Here is a 23,089-nt window from a genome sequence, read left to right as displayed (position 1 = left end):
TTTAGAATCACTCCTGCCTAACAGTAAGCTAATAGAACACCCTAACGCTTTCCCTGAGCAGCAGCAGCTCTCTCCCTAGCGGCATCCAGACAGAGAATGATCCGAGCAGCGCGGGCAGCGGCTAGTCTATCCCAGGGTCACCTGATCTGGCCAGCCAACCACTGCTATCTACGTGTAAGGGTACCACGTCATGCTGGGTGGAGTGCAGAGTCTCCTGGCTTGTGATTGGCTCTGTTTCTGGCCGCCAAAAAGCAAAACGGCGGGAGCTGCCATTTTCTCGAGCGGGCGAAATACTCGTCCGAGCAACGAGCAGTTACGAGTACGCTAATGCTCGATCGAGCATCAAGCTCGGACGAGTATGTTCGCTCATCTCTACTGATAACCCTTTTAAGCAGATGTGATAACTCAGTCTTTAGGCAATACAAATAACTGCCCCTATGGTCAGTTAACTTAATTTAAATTAATGTACTACAGGTCATGTTAACCAGTGTTACATCTGTATGAGAAAGGCATTTAACTTGTTGACTACCTAGGCTGCAGCAACTAAACAATAGTAGCCAATGGCTCCCAGGCTGGTCACTCAGTAATCTCTGTCATGTTATGCTTAGTTGCAGCCTATAAGAGAAGTAACTTCTTTACTCCAACATGGTAGTATAGCAGTATGTTGTATGATTGATTAGACAGCCGACAGTAGAGTTCAAGCACCCCCAGAAAAAAGGTAAAAAACATATTAAAACAAGACACAACAATTCAAAATCAAAATATGGATAAAAAGTGATAGATATTGTAGAAACTGTATCAATGAAAACTTGAAGTTTACCTCTTATATAGCTTTATATGATGAAATATTAGGTAACATGTTTCAGAATATGGCTTCTTACACTATTCAGATTGAAAAAACTTTACTTTAACAAGTAGCAATAAGAGGCAGTCACAGCATTATCAAATGAAACATGAGGCGTGAGGGCCCTGCTCACAGGAACTTACAGCCTATGAGGATGAAGAGGTGAAGCAGGAGGTTTCAGTGCTTGTATAATGCCCCAGCAATTCTTTGTCAAGGTTGAAATAATTAACTAAATAAATAAATGATGCTGAAAGAGTCGTTCACCATCCTCAATCATTATTTACAGAAATCAGGGTGCGTCAGTCTGCAGAGTAACCAGTTTATAGAGAACCCGTCAGGCAAATTAACCCCCTAAACAAAATATATTTTCATAAACTGCCACTAGAAAGCATTGCCTCTATCCCTTCACTGTCCCTCTACATGCCTGTAAACTTAAGCAATGAGGTCCTAAAGCTGTATGCAAATGACCTGTGAAATGTCTAATGAGTCATTATCATGTTCAAGCTGTCCAGCTTATTCATGAGAGGGAGGTACAGCCACACCCCCAGTGCTTGACTGACAGCCTGTATAATGATGTGAGGTATAATGGAGTAATGGCTCCTCCATGTGCTTCCTGGGGCTGGGGCCCCCTGCAGCTTGTGTATGAGATACTCCTATACACATGACTGACAGCCTGTATAATGATGGGAGGTATAATGGTGTAATGGCTCCTCCATGCGCTTCCTAGGGCTGGGGCCCCCTGCAGCTTGTGTATGAGATACTCTTATACACATGACTGACAGCCTGTATAATGATGGGAGGTATAATGGTGTAATGGCTCCTCCATGTACTTCCTAGGGCTGGGGCCCCCTGCAGCTTGTGTATGAGATACTCCTATACATATGACTGACATCCTGTATAATGATGTGATGTATAATGGTGTAATATCTCCTCCATGTACTTCCTGGTGCTGGCGCCCCCTGCAGCCTGTGTGTATAGGAGATATACAACAGCTCCAGGCACCCATGTTATAGCAAAACATGTCAGGTACTTGTGTAGCTGATGTCTGTGTCTCTTACATGTGTATTAGGAGATAGAGCATGTCAGAAGATACAGCACACACACTAGCAATGCTTTACTATACATTACACACAGACATGAGCAGGGGAAGGAAATGGGAGGGGAAAAACTGCCTCTGACCATGTGACCAGCCTCATTTACATAATAAAGAAAATATGATTTTAGAATGATTAATGTATGAATTGACTAGATAAAGGCTGGGGTGGGATCCCTGTGAGCTGGTCCCACAGGTAGAGGTGACAGAAATAGTGACAGAGACCTGATGACAGGTGTCCTTAATGATATCAAGTGTAAAGGGATTACATGGTGGAAAAATTATTAAGGATTAGTGTGGCACACTGCAGCACAGTGAAGAGCTTTGTGGATAGTTTGAATTTAGCTTCTGATATATGTGTCTGGCTTTATTATATTCACTACTGCCCACTAAAAACAATTGCAAGGAGCATGTGTGTATGAAGGGATGGGAGATATAGGGGCACATTTACTTACCCGGTCCAGTCCCGATCCTGCGGCGCGTTGTCCGACACTGATTCAGGTCTGCCGGGATTCACTAAGGTTGTGCACCCGATATTCAGCAGGTGTCTCTCCTGCGCTGAGGTCCGCCGGAGTTCACCTTCTTCGTCCTGGTGCATGTAAGTGCTGATCTTGCAACACAAATTCTTTTTTGAACTCTGCGTTTTTTCTGAATCCGTCGGGTTGTCCGACGGTCATGCCCCCCCATTTCTGCCGCGTGAAAGCTGGCGCCGATGCGAAACAATCCCATCGCGTGCGCCAAAATACCGGGGCAATTTGGCACAAATCGGAAATATTCGGGAAACCCGATGAAAGTGCAGTGTTCGGACCCATAGTAAATGAGCCCCATAATGTTTGGGCATCAGCTTTGGATGGTCTCTGGCATATGTAGTCAGATGTATAACATCACATTTGACTAATTGGTTTTATTTGTTATGCAGATGCATAAAGCCTCAGTTTGCATTAGTGGCCTTGTGATATCCAAATAACGTTCATAGTTGAGATATACAGTTATAACTTGGGGATATCTGCAATATTAATAGTCACAGGACTAAATCTCAAGATATAGCACTAAAATATAAAAATGAAGAAATATTGGCTCCAACTCTCTACATACAATTATTAAACCAGTTTCAATAAGCGAGCACTAATACATTATTTACCTTAGACCAAGACATTACATAATATATCTAACACATTCAAATAGACCATATATTATGTCTTTTATAAACAACATGGACATTTTATCCTGGTGTTAAAATAGAGTGTGAAAGGCTGAATTTTATAAGCTATTTTTAAATGTAGCGAATCCATGGAACATGTTCTTATTATAGTATGCATCAATGTTAACATTTAGATAAGGTGGATCATAAATAATATGCTATTATGGCTTCATTACCCATTACTGTAGATGGAAACTTCATTGCACAGCACTTTATGATCTAAGCCTAGAATTATGGAATTGAAGACATCATAGTTCCACTTAAAGGAAATATACCATCAAAATCAAGCATAATAATCCAGGGACTCTTTCTCATAGATAAAGACAATACATAGTACTGTGACAGTAAAAATATCACTGGAAAGAGTAGAAAAACTTGAAAAAAAAGTGAGAAAGACTTTTTCTAAGAAAGGTATGTTATAATATTTCTTAAAGGGAACCTGTCACCCCATGTTCCCAAATACAGCTAGTGATAGGAGCTAGAGCCCTATTACTTTCCCTTACATCCCAATAAATCAACTTTATCTTACATTACCTGGCTGCTTGGCCAGCATATATGCAGGACTCATTTAGTGTCATTGGAATCAGGTAAGTTGCAAATAGGTTTATAAACTGATTCTTTAACATAGCAGCCATGGAAAGGAACAATTTAGGGATAAGGACAATACTGTTTAATCATAGTACAGGCAGTCCCCGGGTTACGTACAAGATAGGGTCTGAAGGTTTGTTCTTAAGTTGAATTTGTATGTAAGTCGAAACTGTATATTTTATCATTGTAGATCCGGACAAAAAATTTTTTGGCCCCAGTGACAATTGGAGTTTAAACAATTTTTGCTGCAATGGGACCAAGAATTATCAATATAGCTTCATTACAGACACCTTACAGCTGATTATTTCAATCTGGGACTATAGTAAAGCATTCAGAAAGCTTCACCAGAAGTCAGAGGGGTCTGTCTGTAACTATGGGTTGTCTGTAAGTCGGGTGTCCTTAAGTAGGGGACCGCCTGTATTTAATTAAATATTTATTTTGGGTAGGTTAATTTGTATGGGGTTTGCTTTAATTCATCCAATAATCACATAATATTATTCATCCATGAAACATTTGCTGAAAAGTTGTTTGTATTTTTAAAACATATAACATTCATGAAATGCAGTAGGCTAAAGTAATGTTTTCTCAAATGCCATCCCATATCCTGACATAGCTTTGAAAAATGTTTGTTTTTAAACAGTCGTTATTAGTGGACTTTTACTCGCTTAGATTTTTAACTCATTAGTGTTTTTGATTCTGAAGTGGTAAGGTGTATTCATATCAGATTCCCAAGGATATTTGAAGCAGTTAGTTTTGCTTACAGAATACTTGGATGGTGATTTAATAGATATTACATTTGCAAAACTATATAATTTATTGTCTCTATGGTTACCTAGTTACTGTGCCCGGAATTAATCTACGTTCCATTCAGCAAAAGAAATGGCTATGAAATTGACAAAAATGAATGCAAAGAAAGATTAGACCAGGAAAGGAAAAGCAATCTGATCCCTTCTGTTGTGTATCTACATGGACCCTATCCTTTAATGGGTTCAGGTCAAGGGTAATTTGCCATTTCAGGACCAGACACAATTTTCTGGGTTTTTTTTAATCTTTGTTAGTGTTTTTTAATGGCTTTTTTTGGCTAGTGACAAGTCTTTTTTGCTTAAAGCTAATAAAATAATTTAAAAATATTTTGTAAATCTACAGTAATCAACTCGGAACCAGTTGGGATCCTTTTCCATGAAAGTATATGCTGTAACACACTGTAGTTCTGCTTTGATTTATATATTAATTATATACATATTAACATAACTTCCTTTTTGTCAGACGTAAAAAATTTGCCTTTCAAAAGAACTGTCTAAAAATCTGGTAGTGAATAAGGGCCAATTCACATCTCATTTATCATATGTTGTGTGTGTTGCATGATCTCACTGCAATTTTCCTCTTTCATGTTCCCTTCAGATGGATCAACATATACATATCTCCCATGACAGGCCTTTTTGTGGCAATTAACTTGTTAGCAGAAATGCAGTCTTTCTACCATACCAACCCAAACAAACCATATTTTTAAGCATATGGGGTTCTTGAGAATACTCAAAGCTTTTTGATTCCATAAAACTGTTATACAGGGTTTAATGAGTGTTTTTTAGTTTATGTAAATAGCAATATTTAGTTTAGAGTGTTTGCATTTTACATCTTATCTGTCTCTCCCAGCGCTCACGACAGTTTATCATGAAAATAAAGTAATGTGTGGAGTATTATGTAAGTTATAATATTTTAAATAAATTAAAACATTAGTTGACCAGTGATATTTAACCCCTTAACAGCTGGGACATTTTGCACCTTCCTGACAAGGCCATTTTTTAACATTGTCACTAACATTTGCAGGTGTTTTTCCCTTGACATTTGGATTAGATTTATCTTTTATCTTCCTAGATGTCCTGTTAGTTGAAAAATTTGGGTGATATTTTTTATGTTATTTATGGGGAAAAATTGTAAAAATTTAGAATTTTTACAATGAATTCTACATTTTCTGCTTTTCAGAGACATATGGAGATATTTATCTTTCCTCTTCATAGTTTTCCTATCAGTCAAGATCCTTTTTTGTCTTGTTTTTTAGCCTCATTTGTACTTTCCTCGTGTTAAATTGCACCTGTGCCTATTAGTGTAACATCGCTGCTAGTGCGGAGGATGTGACAAATGTCTATGTAAAATAAAGTTGCAAAGTTAGTTGCCCTGCCCCTTCCTACCAAGTTTGCCACATGAGACCAGTCGAGCTTTTGCACATTTTTTTTTTGTGACAAATGTCTATATTGGAATGTTTTCTTATAAATCCTCTCGTTTTTGTAGGATGTTCTGAGGCTTATAATTTTAGATGCAAAATACTTTTTAGGGACCTGCTCAGCTTTCAAGTGACTTTAAGAGGCCTAGGTAATAGTAAAACCCCAAAAATTACCCCAATATTTAAACTACTCTCCTCAAGTTATGTAAACCCAGTGGTTAAAAAAAAATTGAAGGTAATTTCTTTGGCTAAATTAATGTAATTTTTTAAAATGTACACATCCAAAATGACAAAATTAACAACAAAGATTGATACCCAATTTCTCCAGAGTGTGCCAATACTTCATATTTGGTGGTTAACCACTGTATGGGCACAGAGACAGGCATTGAAGGGAAGGAGCCACATTCAGAGCAGATTATCATTGTTGCTTATTTTTTGTGGGATGAGATGCACTTTATAAATACTTTCTTTTGGGGCATTATTAACTTGTTGACTAGATCATATGTTTTTCTTTTTTAACACACATTTTTATTGGGGTTTTAAACAGAATTATACAGTAGAGGGAGTTAATAATCCTGGTGATCCCCGGGGTAACCGGATTGCACTGCTGCAAATAACAATGCAGTAATACAAATCTCAAGTGGAACGGAGGAAAAGAAAAGTTGGGGGGAAAAGGGGGACAGAAAGAGGAGAGGGATGGGAATGGGAAGGGAAGGAGAAGAGTGTACATATCAGATAAGGGGGTAACAGTATCAATAACCATAATATTAACAGTCAACAATAACCGTAACATAAGACACAAACAGAGCAGGCTTTTCTGAAAAAGTATATAAGCAACACGTCCACGCATCCCTGTATGTAGCATAATACAGAACAGAAGAAAAAAGGTGGAATGAGAACACAGGACTAGACAATAAAACATTGTTTATTAGTACATATTCACAACAAATGACCACAGGACAACAAGAAAAGAATTATAAAAGCACTTAAAAATACACCCGAAAGGTTGTATATAAGGGTGTATATAGCTGCCAAGGGCGAATAAGCCCTACACTCCCTCACACAATCTGACAATGGAACAAATGACCTAATGAATTTATGAGCAATAAGAAAAGCAGGTATTAAATGACTGACTCCATATAGTATATATACATGTGCAAGCTCAGTGCAAAAACCTGATTCACAAGATGCCTGCTTGCTGGATAATACAATACCCAAAACATAAGGTGTAACAATGTCGATGGTCCAAATGTAAGTGGACACAAATAAGGCAGCAGGCAACTTCAGACGGAGAGGGAAATGGAGCAGACCCCACGTGTATCGTCACCAATCCGGTGACTTCCTCAGGGTAAAGAGACCCCTAACAGTAACACGTTCCCTGTATGCTTCCACATATTATCTATGCCGCTGTTGTACTCGTTGATGAGTCTGTCCTAGGGTATGATTCAATAGATAATCTAGCGCACAAAGTACATAAGAAAGTGAGGGTTGTGAAGTTTAAGGTCTGATCTACCTAGGACATGTCCTATCTTTTCCCGTATTACGGCGCCGTGAGCTGTATCTTCCTATGAAGAGGGGCAGGGGTGAGCAGCGGTACGGCGGGCATACATCGTGTGAATGTAGCCTAAGTCAGACTAGGTTTTTAAAATGAATAAATACCTTGTAGAACCACCTTTAGCATCAATAACTTTTTCCTATTGTGCTGCTGTGAGGCCTGATGTACCTGATGTAGCTGTTTGGAATTTGCTTTTTGATATAGTTTTAACACAATCCTGCATGCTCCAGATTAGCTAAATGCCAAACTTCAGCTTTTATAGAGGGTCCCACACTTTCTTATGCCGTTTATTTATTGATCAACAGCTCCTAGCTACTACTTACCATCCTAATTTCAATGAAAGTTGCAAGAGAGTTTTGGGTAAATGTATATTTAATTCATGTGAGTTTGTAATTTTAATACTCTGATATTCAAAACCATATACCTTATATACCCAAGTATAAGCTGACCCGAGTATAAGCCAAGGTACCCAATTTTATAAAACTGTATAAACCTATTGATTCAAGTATAAGCCGAGGGTGGGAAAGCACTAGTCACAGCTTCCAACCAGTATACATATAGCCAGCCTGCCCATCCATGCCCCCAGTATATAGCCATCAAGCCCATGCTCCCTAGTATATAGCTACCCCTCTGACTCCCAGTATATAGACCGCTAGCACATACCCCTGGTATGTAACCAGCCAGCTCATGCCCTCTAGTATATAACCAGTACATAGCCCCCAATATATATAAATATATATATATATATATATATATATATATATTTATTTATATATATATATATATATATATATATATATATATATATATATATATATATATAACCAGCTCAAGATCAAAGCATATAGCCAGCCTGCCCATGATCCACAGTATATAGCTAACAAGTCCCCTGCCCCTGGGATATTCTGATATTTAAAACCAAATAATTCACAAAAAAGGTACTTTCTTTTTCTCATCGCTGTAGTTTACTACAGTTGCTTCAGAAGCAATTATGTGAAAGCAATGTAATTTGAATGCAACTTATTATAAACATCAGACTTATTATTAAGATAAAAAATGTATGTAGAACATGATCTTTGATTAATGATAGTATATTACATGAACTAATGCTTATAATCATACATTTGACTCAATTTAAGAAAATTAGGCATGAATAAAACTGATTACATAACAGTTACTGTATCTAAAAGCCAATTCCATTGTAAAAAAAGAACTTGATGCAGTTGCATAAGACACTTTTTTAATAAAGAAAACTCAACTGTTACTAGTACTGTTATTAGAAATAAGCCATGTATAAGCTTACAATCACTCTTATAAATAAAAAAAAAATTAAAACTTAACATTTACTAGGCGTATCTAAAAAGAGGAAGGTCTTGTATAAGTGACTGTCACCATTAGTGAAAAAGTACACCACCCAATGGGGCTAAGTATGCGCTCTTTTGTCGAACTGTACACCGTTTTTGGGGCTTAAACGGCTTGCACAGGTAATTTATACATGTGCTGGGATTATGGCACCAGCTACCCTTTTTTGGCGCAGCTGCACTGGCTTCCATGCGACACAAATTAGGGCGTGTTCACTAGTCCTAGCACCACTAAAAAGATGGGGAACTCTGTCGGACCTTAGCTGGGAAGCGACACATTCATGATATCGGGCACACAATCTTAGTGAATCGTAGCACAGTACATTAAAGTTAGGCAATGCACTTTATATGAACTCCAGTGACCGGCTAAGTAAATGTGCCTCAATGACCCAATGAGCCAGTTCACATTTTTTATACACATTCCTGACACATCTGAACAAAGGTGTCATACAAAGAAGTATCCTGCAGGTGGAGCACTGGAGTATATCTGGCAACTGGTGAGATTCAGCTGTATCTTCGTTTATTGGGTAATAGCCAGAGTCTCTTTCCTGCAGTCTAAGATATCAAAAACACATAGATGCATCAGCTGTTATTTGCATTGCATCACACGTTCTCCTGTTATAAGTCTTTCAATGTGTTTCTCTTAACAGAGTAGGGATCATCAGGAGAGTTCACATTTGTTCTATTTGGAGAAAACAATAAATAATAATAATAGTTGTGCCGCCATCCTGAGAGTGGGCGCCGTCAGCCTGATATTAGCCGCTGATCGCGGCGAAAAGATGCCGGGTATAAAAGGATTATACTCCACCCATCTCCTCCCATGGCATAACATCAGCCGACTCCAATTGGTTCAGGATGGGCAGCCAATCATGTACAGATGGGGGAGGGGCCAGTACAAAGAACTCATCCTCCAAAATCATATCTACAATGACAGGGTCCAGATGACGCTTAGGCAAGTGTTACTACTACTAATACAGATCTACCATTTCTGGGAGGTTAAATGACCTTAGTATATCAGGCAAATGTATGTAGATTTTGGACCACTGATTGTCTATGTCCATAATTTGCACTGGGGAGTAAGATCAATAAGGTTCTTATATGAGAAGATAGGTTATTACCTTTTTTTTGCATGATAAATAAATCTATTCCTCACCCAGCCTGGAGATTTATATGTTCATAACTCGGAAATGTAAATGACACTAGAAGATATTAGGTAGATATTCTCTATATAGCATATGGTTTTCTCTAATGCCCAATATCACTTAGTGTCATGGTGATAGTACATTGCCTTATATATTTAGCAATAGAGACACTATGTAAATGTTATGGTGCTGGTAAACGACCATAGGGCTAGTAAACCACCACTAAAAGGAATATGAGTGATTTCCCATTATGGTGCTAATAGACTACCACTATCTGGGACATAAACCTGGTCTTACGTTTTAACAGGCTAGAATCCATATATGTAAGCATTAGTATACTGTTAGGTACTGCTAAATCACACTTATCGGAGTAAAAAAATATATCCTATCCACCTTATATGCAAGCATTCCTATATACAGATGTCGCGCTAATAAATCCCCACTATCAGGGACAGGGATAATCTTGATAGTTTGCGCATACAGGAACACCCCTCCTATCACATCCAACAATACATGAATACAGTAGGTAAGTGTGGTCACTGTTGTTGTAGAAAATTCTGAATTTGACAATAGTTCAATCCATAAACGGAACGAAGAAGAGAACAAAAATACTCTTTGTGTTTTTTTTTTTATTATATTCCTTTTGTGGTTTTATGTGTTCAAAAATATATAGGTGACACAATCTTTTAATGTAATTTTCTAAACTCTTGCTTACCACTGACTGCCACAGTCACATAACTGGTGTAAGTCAGACTTGGTTTTTAAAATGAATAAATACCTTGTAGAACCACCTTTAGCATCAATAACTTTTTCCTATTGTGCTGCTGTGAGGCCTGATGTACCTGATGTAGCTGTTTGGAATTTGCTTTTTGATATATTGTTAACACAATCCTGCATGCTCCAGATTAGATAAATGCCAAACTTCAGCTTTTATAGAGGATCCCACACTTTCTTATGCTGTTTATTTATTGATCAACAGCTGTAAGGGAGTTTTGGGTAAATGTAAATTTAATTCATGTGAGTTTGTAATTTTAATACTCTGATGTTCAAAATCAAATACCTTATATACCTAATTATAAGCTGACCCGAGTATAAGCCGAGGTACCCAATTTAAAAAAACTGTATAAACCTATTGATTCAAGTATAAGCCGAGGGTGGGAAAGCACTAGTCACAGCTTCCAACCAGTATACATATAGCCAGCATGCCCATCCATGCCCCCCCATGCTCGAAAACTTTTGTCCCCATAATGCAATGGGCATGAACAGATGAGCAAGTGAACTACACCTGCCATTTGACACTTTAAAAATTCACTTTTCTCATAGGATATCCCTGTGGATACATTGCAGAAAGTTTTACTTTGACTAATGTATTTGCACCCCTTACATTTACCACATGTGTAGGTGCCCTTCAAATGGCATATATCGAGCATGTGTTCTCCATGATAACAGGAGACAGATGGCTACGGACCAATCGGTCCCTCAAGTTATGTCCTCTTCTGTATGTTAACAATGGACATGTTTGGAGTCAACTTTTAATATCCCCATCCTACAATAGTATATACCAAAACTTCTCTAGGACTTTTCTAATGGCTGGGGCTTGATGTCAAAGGTAGCAATTAAGCATATGGTGCCATCCATTAATGCTTGTTGTCTAGGTAGTAACAGATCAAGTCTGTCAGTCATTTTTTTAGCGTTTTAGCTGACTCAATACTCTCAATACCTCCTTACTCTGAGGAACTGTCCCTTTGGTATACCTTGTTTTAAAGATGGAGGATGGTGCCTTTGCCATGCCACTAAACTGATCGATGCTGTCGATCTGCCTGAATTGAGATATCCAAATCCAGGAAGGTTATCCTGTCCACTATGGTCATATAGCACCATACCATTTACATAGTGTCTCTATTACTAAATATGTAAGGCAATGTACTATCAGCGTGACACTAAGTGGTATTGGGCACTAGAAAAAACCATATTCTATATGGAGAATGCATATTGTGTACCCATTGTGTTCTAGTGTCATTCACATTTCAAAGTTATGAAAATATAAATCTCTAGGCTGGGTGAGGAATAGATTTATTTCTCAATCAAGAGAAATGTAATAACCTATCTTCTCATATAATAACCTATATGTAATCTGTGTGCACTATATAAAATAAGGAATTATTATTACGATTATTATTATTATATGTATGGTAACCTTATTAATCTTACCCACCAGTGCAAATTATGGACACAGACAATCAGTGGTCCGAACTCTTCATACATTTGCCTGATATACTAAGGGTGAGAGCTCTGTTCTGCCCCCCCCCCCCCCATCTGTATGTGATTGGCTGCCCATCGTAAACCAATAGGAGTGGGCTGATGTCACACCATGGAAGCAGATGGGTGGAGAATAATCCTTTTATACCCTGCATTTTTTCACCACGAACAGCAGCGATTATCGGGCTGCCAGAGGCCACCATCAGTAGGCTGGCACAACTTTATTATTTTCTTCAAATACAGCTAATAGTGATCTCCTGATGATCCCTACTCTGTTGGAGGGAACACATTGAGAGACTTAGAACAGCAGAAAGTGTGATGCAATGCAAATAACAGCTGATGCATCTATGCGTTTTTGAGATCTTTGAGACTGCAGGAAAGACGCTGGCTATTACCAAATGAACGAATTTGTCTCACCAGTTGTCAGATATACTCCAGTGCTCCACTTGCAATCTTCTTCCTCATATGACACCTTTGTTCAGATGTGTCAGGAATGCATACCTCCCAACTGTCCCGCTTTCGGCGGGACTGTCACGATTTTAACCGGGAGGTTAAGAGATTCTCACGCTTTGTTCTGCATTGTCCCGGTCCAAGAGACTGAGTCCCGTCTCCTGGTCCCGGGACACACTGACTGCAGAGACACAGGGGCAGCGCGGAGGCTGTGAAGTCTGAGCTCACAGCACAGCACGGCCCCTCTCCTCCTCCCTGTGTGAGCTGCCGCGGGATGTGTGAGGAGGAAACATCAGGGGGGGAAGTGTCACCTGGAGATCCTGAGCTCCCAGCACCGAAAAGCACAGCACAGCCCCTCCTCCTCCCCCCTGTGTGAGCTGCCGTGATGTGTGAGGAGGAATCATCAGGGGGGGGTCACCAGGAGAGCGGCTGCTGTGTGCCCCGGCCATAGACCCTGCAGACTCCTCTGCTCCTTCTCCTGAAGCTGTAGAGCAGGGGGGCAGCACAGAGAGAAGAGCACCTTGTGTGATGTGCTTACCCCCCTCAGGAGCTGCAGACGTCCAGTAGAAGCATCTCCCCAGCAGGGATGAGGTAGGACACAGCCTGACCCTCACATCATGCACAGGTACAGGTCAGTGTGTGACAGGACACATCTATCAGGACTTGTATGTCAGCATTGTGACGTACAAGCCCTGCAATAATCGCAATGTCACCGCGCTCTAACACCCACGATCGGAGCCGACTCCGATCGCGGGTGTTAACCCCTTACACGTCGCGGTCAAGCATGACCGCGGCGTGTGAGGGGGTTCCCGCTATGGATCGGATCCCCCGCGCCGCTTACCGGGGGATTCGATCCTCTTCTGGGCAGCTCCGAGGACTGGCATGTGCCTCGGAGCTGCCCGATATCCCTGCCAGTCTGCATGCTCAGACAGTTTACACTGCTCTACAATGAAAAAGTATTGTAGAGCAGTGTATCAGAGCATCGCTGGTTCAAGTTCAAGTATGGAAAAGTAAAAACATGTAAAAACACTAAACACTACACATTAGAATAAATAAAAAATAAATACATAAAAATATAAGCCCCTAAAATGTCACTTTCCTATAAAAACACTTATTTGGTATTGCCGCGTCCATAACAATCTGTATAATAAAACAGAATCATTACTGAACCCGCACGGTAAACGCCAGGGAAAAAAAAGGAAAAAACTTTCTGAAAAAAGATCATTTTTAATAAATACCTTTAAAAAAAAATTTCCTAAAGAGTGATAAAAAAAAAGTTCTGCACTCTAAAATAAGACACTAAAAAGAACAACTCTTCTCGCAAAAAATATAAAACATGTAAAAAAATTGTTTAAAAGACCATAGTGTCCTAAAAATGGTAACATTGAAAAGAATTATTGTGTTTTAGATTTTTTAAAAAATTTTAATCTTTTGTAGAAAAAAAATTCTTCATTTTGCCATACTTTGAGGCCAATAATTTTTCTATACTTTGGTGTGCGGAGCTGTGGAAAGAGGACCTGTCACCCTGAAAAACAGCACTAGGAGGGCGCGTTCACACGGTGAGTTATGTCCTGCGTTTTCATTGCGTTTGAAACGCATTACATCAGCTGAGGAGGCGATATGCCTAATTACAATACTGTTAACGTTTCCGTTTACAGAACGCACTCTAAACGCAATGTCAACGCATGCGTTAACAAGAGTAATTTAATTAGGCAAATCGCCTCTCAGCTGTTGTAATGCATTTCAAACGCAATGAAAACGCAGGCAATACGCACCATGTGAACGCGCCCAGCGATGTTACTAAAGTAAGCTACTCCTAGTGCTAAGACAGACGCAGCGGTGCTACACTGATAGCACTACCGGAAACCTCCAATAACACTAACAAACACCGCTGCGCTGTACCCTAGAAACGCCAGACCGCTCTCGAAGGGGTCCGACGTATTCATGAGGGGGCGGTCCCTCTTCCCCTGACCTCCCCGCTCGTTCCATAGGCCGGCAGTGACTGCCGCATGTCATGCCCACAATCCCATCCCCTCATGAATACGCCACTTTGAGAGCGGTCCAGCGTTTGTAGTGTACAGCGCGGCAGTGTTAATTAGCGTTATCAGAGGTTTCTGTGTAACACCGCTGCATTTGGTTTAGCACTAGGAGCTGATTACTTTAGTAACATCTAGTGCCGAATTTCTGGGTGACAGGCCCTCTTTAAGGTGTCATTTATGCGGTATGAGATGACATTTAAATTAATACCATTTTGGGGACATCTTATTGAGCAGGTGGGTGCATGTCTCAATAATTCAGTGCATCCGCCACAGTGTGTGTTATTTGTGTCTTCCAGGACCGTGCATGCTGTGGACTACTTCGGATTCGAAGGATTACGTCGATGACTGGCATTTCTAACAAATAAAATGGTCAACGAGGGTGTGTCTGCGTTCTTTGTTCAATTAAATTTATATTTGTTAAAAACGGTGTGATTTCTTTTTTTGCGACAAACTCATAGTTTGCCGTAGTAGTGGTGCCGGCTAGATGACGGTGCTCATTACTAAGGGCTGGCCTTAGTGTTTGCCTTAATTTTTTTGGCAAATTCACACTAACGCCCATACCATTACCCCGATACCCACCGCCACCAGGGGTGCCGGGAAGAGCCGGGTACAAACCAGTACCTGACCGTCTATAGATGGTCAGGTAGTGGGGCGGCTGCAGGCTGTTATTGTTGCGCTGGAATAGCCCCCTAACAGAGGCCTATCCCAGCTCAGTAATGGCAGGCTGCTGCTGCTTTTTTGTATCTGGCTGATTTGAAAAATAGGGGGCACCCCATGCCGTTTTTTCCCCCCATTTTTTTGAAAAAATTAGGGAAATAGCCTGGGAGCCCCCTTGTAATTTGAAGAGAAAACAGCGTGGGGTGCCCCCTATTTTTCAAATCAGCCAGATACAAAAAAAGCAGCAGCAGCCTGCCATTACTGAGCTGGGATAGCCCACTGTTAGGGGGCTATTCCAGCACAACAATAACAGCCTGCGGCCGCCCCACTGCCTGACTGTCTATAGACGGTCAGGTACTGGTTTGTACCCGGCTCTTCCCGGCACCCCTGGTGGCGGTGGGTACCGGGGTAATGGTATGGGCGTTAGTGTGAATTTGCCAAAAAAATTAAGGCAAACACTAAGGCCAGCCCTTAGTAATGAGCACCGTCACCTAGCAGGCACCACTACTATGGCAAACTATGAAGAGTGTCGCAAAAAAAGAAATCACACCGTTTTTAACAAATATAAGTTTAATTGAACAAAGAACGCAGACACACCCTCGTTGACCATTTTATTTGTTAGAAATGTCGGTCATCGACGTAATCCTTCGAATCTGAAGCAGTCCACAGCTGGCACGGTCCTGGAAGACAAAAATAACACAAACACACAAAAAAGGGCACGCAGCCATGGGGGGGGGGGCATGCTCGTTGTCTAGGTGGGGGGACATGCTCGTTGTCTGGGGGGGGCATGCTCTTTGTCTAGGGGGGGATATGCTCATTGTCTAGGGGAGGACATGCTCGTTGTCTAGGGGGGGACATGCTCGTCTAGGGGGGGCATGCTCATCTAGTGGGGGGCATGCTCGTTGTCTAGGGGGGACATGCTCATTGTCTAGGGGGGGGGCATGCTCGTCTAGGGGGGGGGCATGCTCGTCTAGTGGGGGGCATGCTCGTTGTCTAGGGGGGGCATGCTCGTTGTCTAAGGGGGGGCATGCTCGTTGTCTGGGGGGGACATGCTCGTTGTCTAGGGGGGGGATATGCTCGTTGTCTAGGGGGGACACGCTGTAGGGCCCTAACTCTGATTTCTAGAGGAACAACAGAAAACTATTAAAATTGTCATAAGAAGGTCGAGGAGATGACGATAAAAGAAAGAACTTTATGTTTTTGTGTTGCTAAATTTTCAGAGCTGGTTTGTGGCTAGTTTAAGTTGACATATTGGGGCAGATTTACTTACCCAGTCCGTTCGCGATCCAGCGGCGCGTTCTCTGCGGTGGATTCGGGTCCGGCCGGGATTCACTAAGGCAGTTCCCCCGCAGGTATAGGCTCCGCAGCGCTGCTGCGCTGAAGTTCCCCGGAGGTATAGGCCCTGAAATTCACCGGCCTATACCTGGTGAAGGTAAGTGTAATTTTCCGTCGGGTTTTCGTTCGGCCACACCCCCGTTGCGTGCATGCCAGCGCCGATGCACCACAATCCGATCGCGTGCGCCAAAATCCCGGGGCAATTCAGGGAAAATCGGCGCAAATCGGAAATACGCCGGGAAAACGCGAATCGGGCCCTTAGTAAATGACCCCCATTGTACTGCTTCATAATAGGATTCTAATAGGATTTCAACTTGAAGTCACAAACAAATGGCCTGACATTCTCCTTAGGATTTCCAGGTCATGAAGCAGCAAAACCCAGCCCAGACCATCACACCACCACTACCATGTTTTACTGTATGATGTTCCTTTTCTAAAATTCTTTGTTGCTTCTTCACCAGGCCAAAAATCACATGTAATCACATGTAACATTATGGCAGGATCATCCTGAGTTTTTTTTTTTTTGAATCAACGATAAAGCATTACCCTTTATATTTGATTTTGATTTACTCCTGACTTTGGAATACACATACTCACACAAAATGCTTGCCAAATAGGGTACATAAAAACAATTAAAACTGTCCTTGTTGCCCATTCCCAGCACAGATTCCATTATACAACAGCTGAATACAATGTATGAAGTAGGTTGCACTGTGATGGTTTGACTGGACATAAAGTTGTTATTTGAGACAGTTTTCAAAAATCTCCTTCTAACCTAAAATAGTTACAAAAAGCATTGTGTTAATCTTGAGCTCTGTCAAAAGTCCTAAGAGCAGGGGAGGTACCTTCCCTGGAACTTTTAATGCACAAAGTGTTTAACCTGCTTTTACTCAGCTACTCTATATTTAGTTTTTGGCTTTGTCAGACATAAAATGTGTTTTGCACCCACACAAAGCTTTTCCTTTCGTCCTATGCCAAGTTGAAATCAGGCAGTGTGTTGTTCCTTGGCTGCGTGCCTGCTCTAGGGATCAGCTGTACAATGATTGCCTTGTAAAATATTTTTAAAATTATAATTCATTCAGTTATAAAACTAAAAAAATGTGAAAATAAATTCGGTCCATTCAGCAGTAATTTTTGTTATTTTTATTTCTTCACAAGGCACATTAAAGGGGTATTCCCACAAAGACAAGATTCTTAAATATACTCAGGATGACAAAGTAATACGTTCTCTAATTCCATGTTATAAACAAAAATACGGCATTGCTCAGATGTAATTCCAACCTATCTCTATCAGTCCTGGTGTACACAATTTTAGTTGCCACTGGATGCGAATGTTAATCTTTTGACTTTTGGGTCGGGAAGACCTATTGTTCTCCTGTCTGAGCTGCACTGAGCTGCTCTTTGCATTACAGCCTTTGCATTATCAACCTTGCATTCCAAGGTGACCTCGCACACACACTTCTTGCCAAAAAGCAATAGTGGGAGGAGAGTAAAGCTTAAAGCTACAGGCAGATAAGATCGTTATCCAGGGGAAGGGGAGGGTGGCTGAGATGTAGCATAGCTGAGAATGTCATATGTCATATGCATCTCATGGATCTCATCATCTCTAATCTCTGATCTGTCTCATCTCTCTTTTTCTATGTGTCAGTTACTAGGGAATGTTGAGAAGCTGAATGAAAGTGTATATAAACCTTGACTCTGATAATCTAACCACATTGTCAGCACACAGCTATAAGCACAGAGGAATCATGAAGAGTCTGGTTGGAGAGTCCTCGTCTACACTCTGGAATCTTACACTGATCATCACTGCCTGATAGGAGCTAAAACAGCAATAAAACTTTGTAAAATTGTAAGGGGTTAAAAATATCTTTATTGTGTAAACAACACTAGGGAATTGAAATTTAACAAATGTCTTTCATGGGCAAACACCTTTAATTGTCTCAAAAGGATGGATGATATGTACTGTGGTAATTCTGAAAGCTGGTATGAAGTACAGACTAAGGCTAAATTCACACTGCCGTGAGCCCGCCGCACCTTAGTACGGCGGGCACACGGCAGCGCGGGGAGAGGAGGAGGAGGTGAGCGCAGCTCACCCCCGCCCCTCTCCATAGAAACTAATGGCGCACGGCGCCGTAATACGGGGAAAGATAGGACATGTCCTATCTTTCCCCGGGCTACGGAGCGGTACGGTGCCGCACGTGTGCTGCACCGTACCGCTCCCGTACAGGGCCGTGAGCCCATAGGAGTGTATGGGGGACGTATATCGGCCGTATATACGTCGGCCGTATATACGTCCCCCATACTGTAGTGTGAATGTAGCCTAACTGGTCACTCAGCGATACATACATACATGTATGGATCTGATACATAAGCATAACAAAGGTTCATCTGATGATACATTTTCACAATATACTGAGGGACAGATATCCAAGAATATCCAAGGCACTTGTTTGTGAATGCTAGAGAAATAAACTTTATTGTTTCTGTTTATAATAATTGTGACATTTGACTGGCAACATAGTAAAAGAGCTATGAGTTAATTAATCATACTGTATACAAGCATCTATGACATAATGATATCACACAATAATGGATCAGTTAGGTCTATGATTACCCAGGTACAACAAAATGAAGTAGTAGAGTCAAGTGATTGTTGTTGCAAAGATGTATTTGTTCCATACTGTTATTGAGTAAACTGCCTAACAGTATATAATGGAACTTGTAGCAGGTGAAATATAGACCTTTGGAACAACAGCTACTTGACTTTGTTGTACCTGAACAAATCATTGACCTTAATGATCTGTTAATCCGATCCATTATGTCATGGAAGATTGTATGTGATTAATGTACTTATAACTCTTTCTTTATATGTTTTGATATGAGTGTTTGAGAAATGACTGAAAGCTGGTCAAAACGTCACGCTTTTTATACACAGCCGCAATAAAGTTTTATTTCACTTTTGGATTCACAAGCGAGTGCCTGTATTTATTATTCTAGTTATGGTTTAACTACATTACTGCTCTCCATTTTGGCCATGACCACTACTACTTGAAACACTTCTGTCACTGTCCGACTGCTGTTGACTACTGGGCCACCTTATCATTCTCTGATGTCAATATTCCATACACTATTCTATGGGGCACATGTATCAAACTTTTTGCACGCCTTTACTTTTATCGTTTGAGACTTTTCATGGTGCATGTGCTCATTTGCATTTGCGTCTCCCTTCAAAGTTTGTCATTGTTTAGTTTTCTGCAGTGTTCCCTGAATCCAGATATGAAAGTTGTGACTTTTTTTTACAAAAGTTGCAAAAAAGTTGCAAATTTTGGTGCAAATCTGAGGCTGCCCCTGACCAGGCCTGGAAATTAGCTTTGAGCTGATTGCAACATTTGCTAATTTCGAGAAATCTGACCAGGGCCCCTATATATCTTTCCAGAAAATTAAAGAAGGATTTCAGTATGAACACAACTTTCCACACTGCACCCCCATCCTGACTGTATATAATATCTGCACTACATGTTACACTTGCTTATACACTGCATACTCTTATGCGGGTCCATCTTGATCTTTAGATTAATACTACTTTATCTACTCATTAGCTTTGCTACAGCAGTCACAGTTTGACCATTAGACAGGCTAGTGGAATTATCATCTACATCTAATTGTACTTCGTAGTGTGACTTAGTAATATTCCATGCTTCCATGAAATGAGAAGCTGGAAAAAAAATTCTAAATGAAGTAAAATTGACAAAAAAAATTATTTGTTGGCATTTCTTGTGGGCACTGTTTATACGGCTTTCACTGTGCATCCCATATAAAACTTCCTCTTTATTCTTTGGGCCAGTATGATCACGGAGAAGCCAAATTTATAAATAGCTTTTATTATGTTATAATACATTTTTAAAAATATCTTTTGAAAAAAATGTTTCACTATATTCTGCCACCAGTAAAGTTTCCATACTTCATACTTAGATGTATGGACCTCTATAAGGTGTAATTTTTTGCAGGTTGAGCTGATATTTGAATTTATATAAATTTGACCACTTTATATGCGTCACAAAATCTTGATACTTGCAAATGCACTTCTGGTCTGTGGTGTAACAAGACGCTAGTGGGCCCGATGCAAACTTATAATTGGTGCCCCATATATCTAAGCCCCCGCTGCTGCTCCCCAACCCACAAATTGGTCTTCAGAATGCAAAAATACCAAATATATGCTCTACAGATATGTGCACACACACACATTTATAACACAGCACCATATATATGCTCTACAAAAACCCACCAAATACAGGCAGTCCCCGGGTTACATACAAGATAGGGTCTGGAGGTTTGTTCTTAAGTTGAATTTGTATGTAAGTCGAAACTATATTTTATAATGGAAGTTCTAGACAATTTTTTTTCTTTTGCCCCAGTGACAATTGGAGTTTCAAAATTTTTGGTGTAATTGGACCAAGGATTATCAATAAAGCTTCATTACAGGCATCATACAGCTGATCATTGCAGTCTGGGACTATAGTAAAGCATCCAGAGAGCTTCACCAGAGGTCACAGTGGGCAGAGGGGTCCGTCTGTAACTATGGGTTGTCTGTAAGTCGGGTGTCCTTAAGTAGGGGACCGCCTGTATATGAAACACTCAACTATAGGATATATATATGTATATATATATACATACACTGACCGGCCACTTTATTAGGTACACCTGTCCAACTGCTCGTTAAAACTTAATTCCTAATCAGCCAATCACATGGCGGCAACTCAGTGCATTTAGGCATGTAGACATGGTCAAGACAATCTCCTGCAGTTCAAACCGAGCATCAGTATGGGGAAGAAAGGTGATTTGAGTGCCTTTGAACGTGGCATGGTTGTTGGTGCCCGAAGGGCTGGTCTGAGTATTTCAGAAACTGCTGATCTACTGGGATTTTCACGCACAACCATCTCTAGGGTTTACAGAGAATGGTCCGAAAAAGAAAAAACATCCAGTGAGCGGCAGTTCTGTGGCCTTGTTGATGCCAGAGGAGAATGGGCAGACTGGTTCGAGCTGATAGAAAGGCAACAGTGACTCAAATCACCACCCGTTACAGCCAAGGTAGGCAGAAGAGCATCTCTGAATGCACAGTACATCAAACTTTGAGGCAGATGTGCAACAGCAGCAGAAGACCACACCGGGTGCCACTCCTTTCTGGTAAGAACAGGAAACTGAGGCTACAATTTGCACAAGCTCATCGAAATTGGACAGTAGAAGATTGGAAAAACGTTGCCTGGTCTGATGAGTCTCGATTTCTGCTGCAACATTCTGATGGTCAGGTCAGAATTTGGCGTCAACAACATGAAAGCATGGATCCATCCTGCCTTGTATCAACGGTTCAGGCTGGTGGTGGTGTCATGGTGTGGGGAATATTTTCTTGGCACTCTTTGGGCCCCTTGGTACCAATTAAGCATTGTTGCAACGCCACAGCCTACCTGAGTATTGTTGCTGACCATGTCCATCCCTTTATGACCACAATGTACCCAACATCTGATGGCTACTTTCAGAAGGATAATGCGCCATGTCATAAAGCTGGAATCATCTCAAACTGGTTTCTTGAACATGACAATGAGTTCACTGTACTCAAATGGCATCCACAGTCACCAGATCTCAATCCAATAGAGCATCTTTGGGATGTGGTGGAACGGGAGATTCGCATAATGGATGTGCCGCCGACAAATCTGCTCAACTGTGTGTTGCCATCATGTCAATATAGACCAAAATCTCTGAGGAATGCTTCCAGCACCTTGTTGAATCTATGCCACGAAAAATTGAGGCAGTTCTGAAGGCAAAAGGGGGTCCAACCCGTTACTAGCATGGTGTACCTAATAAAGTGGCCGGTGAGTGTATATATATATATATATATATATACATATATATATATATATATATATATATATATACATATATATATATATATATATATATATATATATATATATATATATATATACAGGATCTAGATGTATTTTGTTAGCTTACTATTGATCTCTTACAGTCAGCCTTTGGTCTCTCTGTGGCTCCGGGCTGTCATGTAAACTGATCAGCACCCTTCCATGCTTTCACAGGAAATGCCAATTGGCATTACAAGACCGTTAGTTAACACAGTTGAGCTTCACTTCAACACTTAACTGGTTAACTGTCTTTGAAAGTGCCAGCACTGATACCGGTTAAAGGCACGAGTCAGCTGTGTAAGCCCACCATGAGTTTTCTCATAGGCCTCTACCGCCCCAAAACTACTAATATACCGTTATGGATTCCATTTTTGTAAAATAAGGTTTTGAAATCATCTAATTTCTTTTTGGGTGATTATGACT

At 40.7% G+C, this 23,089-nt stretch overlaps 1 long non-coding RNA gene across 1 annotated transcript in view; it reads right to left on the bottom strand.

Moving 5' to 3' along the window:
* The window catches only part of LOC140116538 (uncharacterized), a 34,009-nt gene extending 11,154 nt beyond the window's left edge, over window positions 1-22,855 (bottom strand). The window contains exon 1 of the long non-coding RNA XR_011852798.1: window positions 22,769-22,855. This is a non-coding gene — a long non-coding RNA (uncharacterized lncRNA). The remainder of the gene's footprint in view (window positions 1-22,768) is intronic.
* Window positions 22,856-23,089: the final 234 nt, after the last annotated feature.

The sequence above is a fragment of the Engystomops pustulosus genome, chromosome 2 (genome assembly GCF_040894005.1).
Source record: "Engystomops pustulosus chromosome 2, aEngPut4.maternal, whole genome shotgun sequence".
Lineage (NCBI taxonomy): Eukaryota > Metazoa > Chordata > Amphibia > Anura > Leptodactylidae > Engystomops > Engystomops pustulosus.
This window is presented reverse-complemented; position numbering and strand designations above follow the sequence as displayed.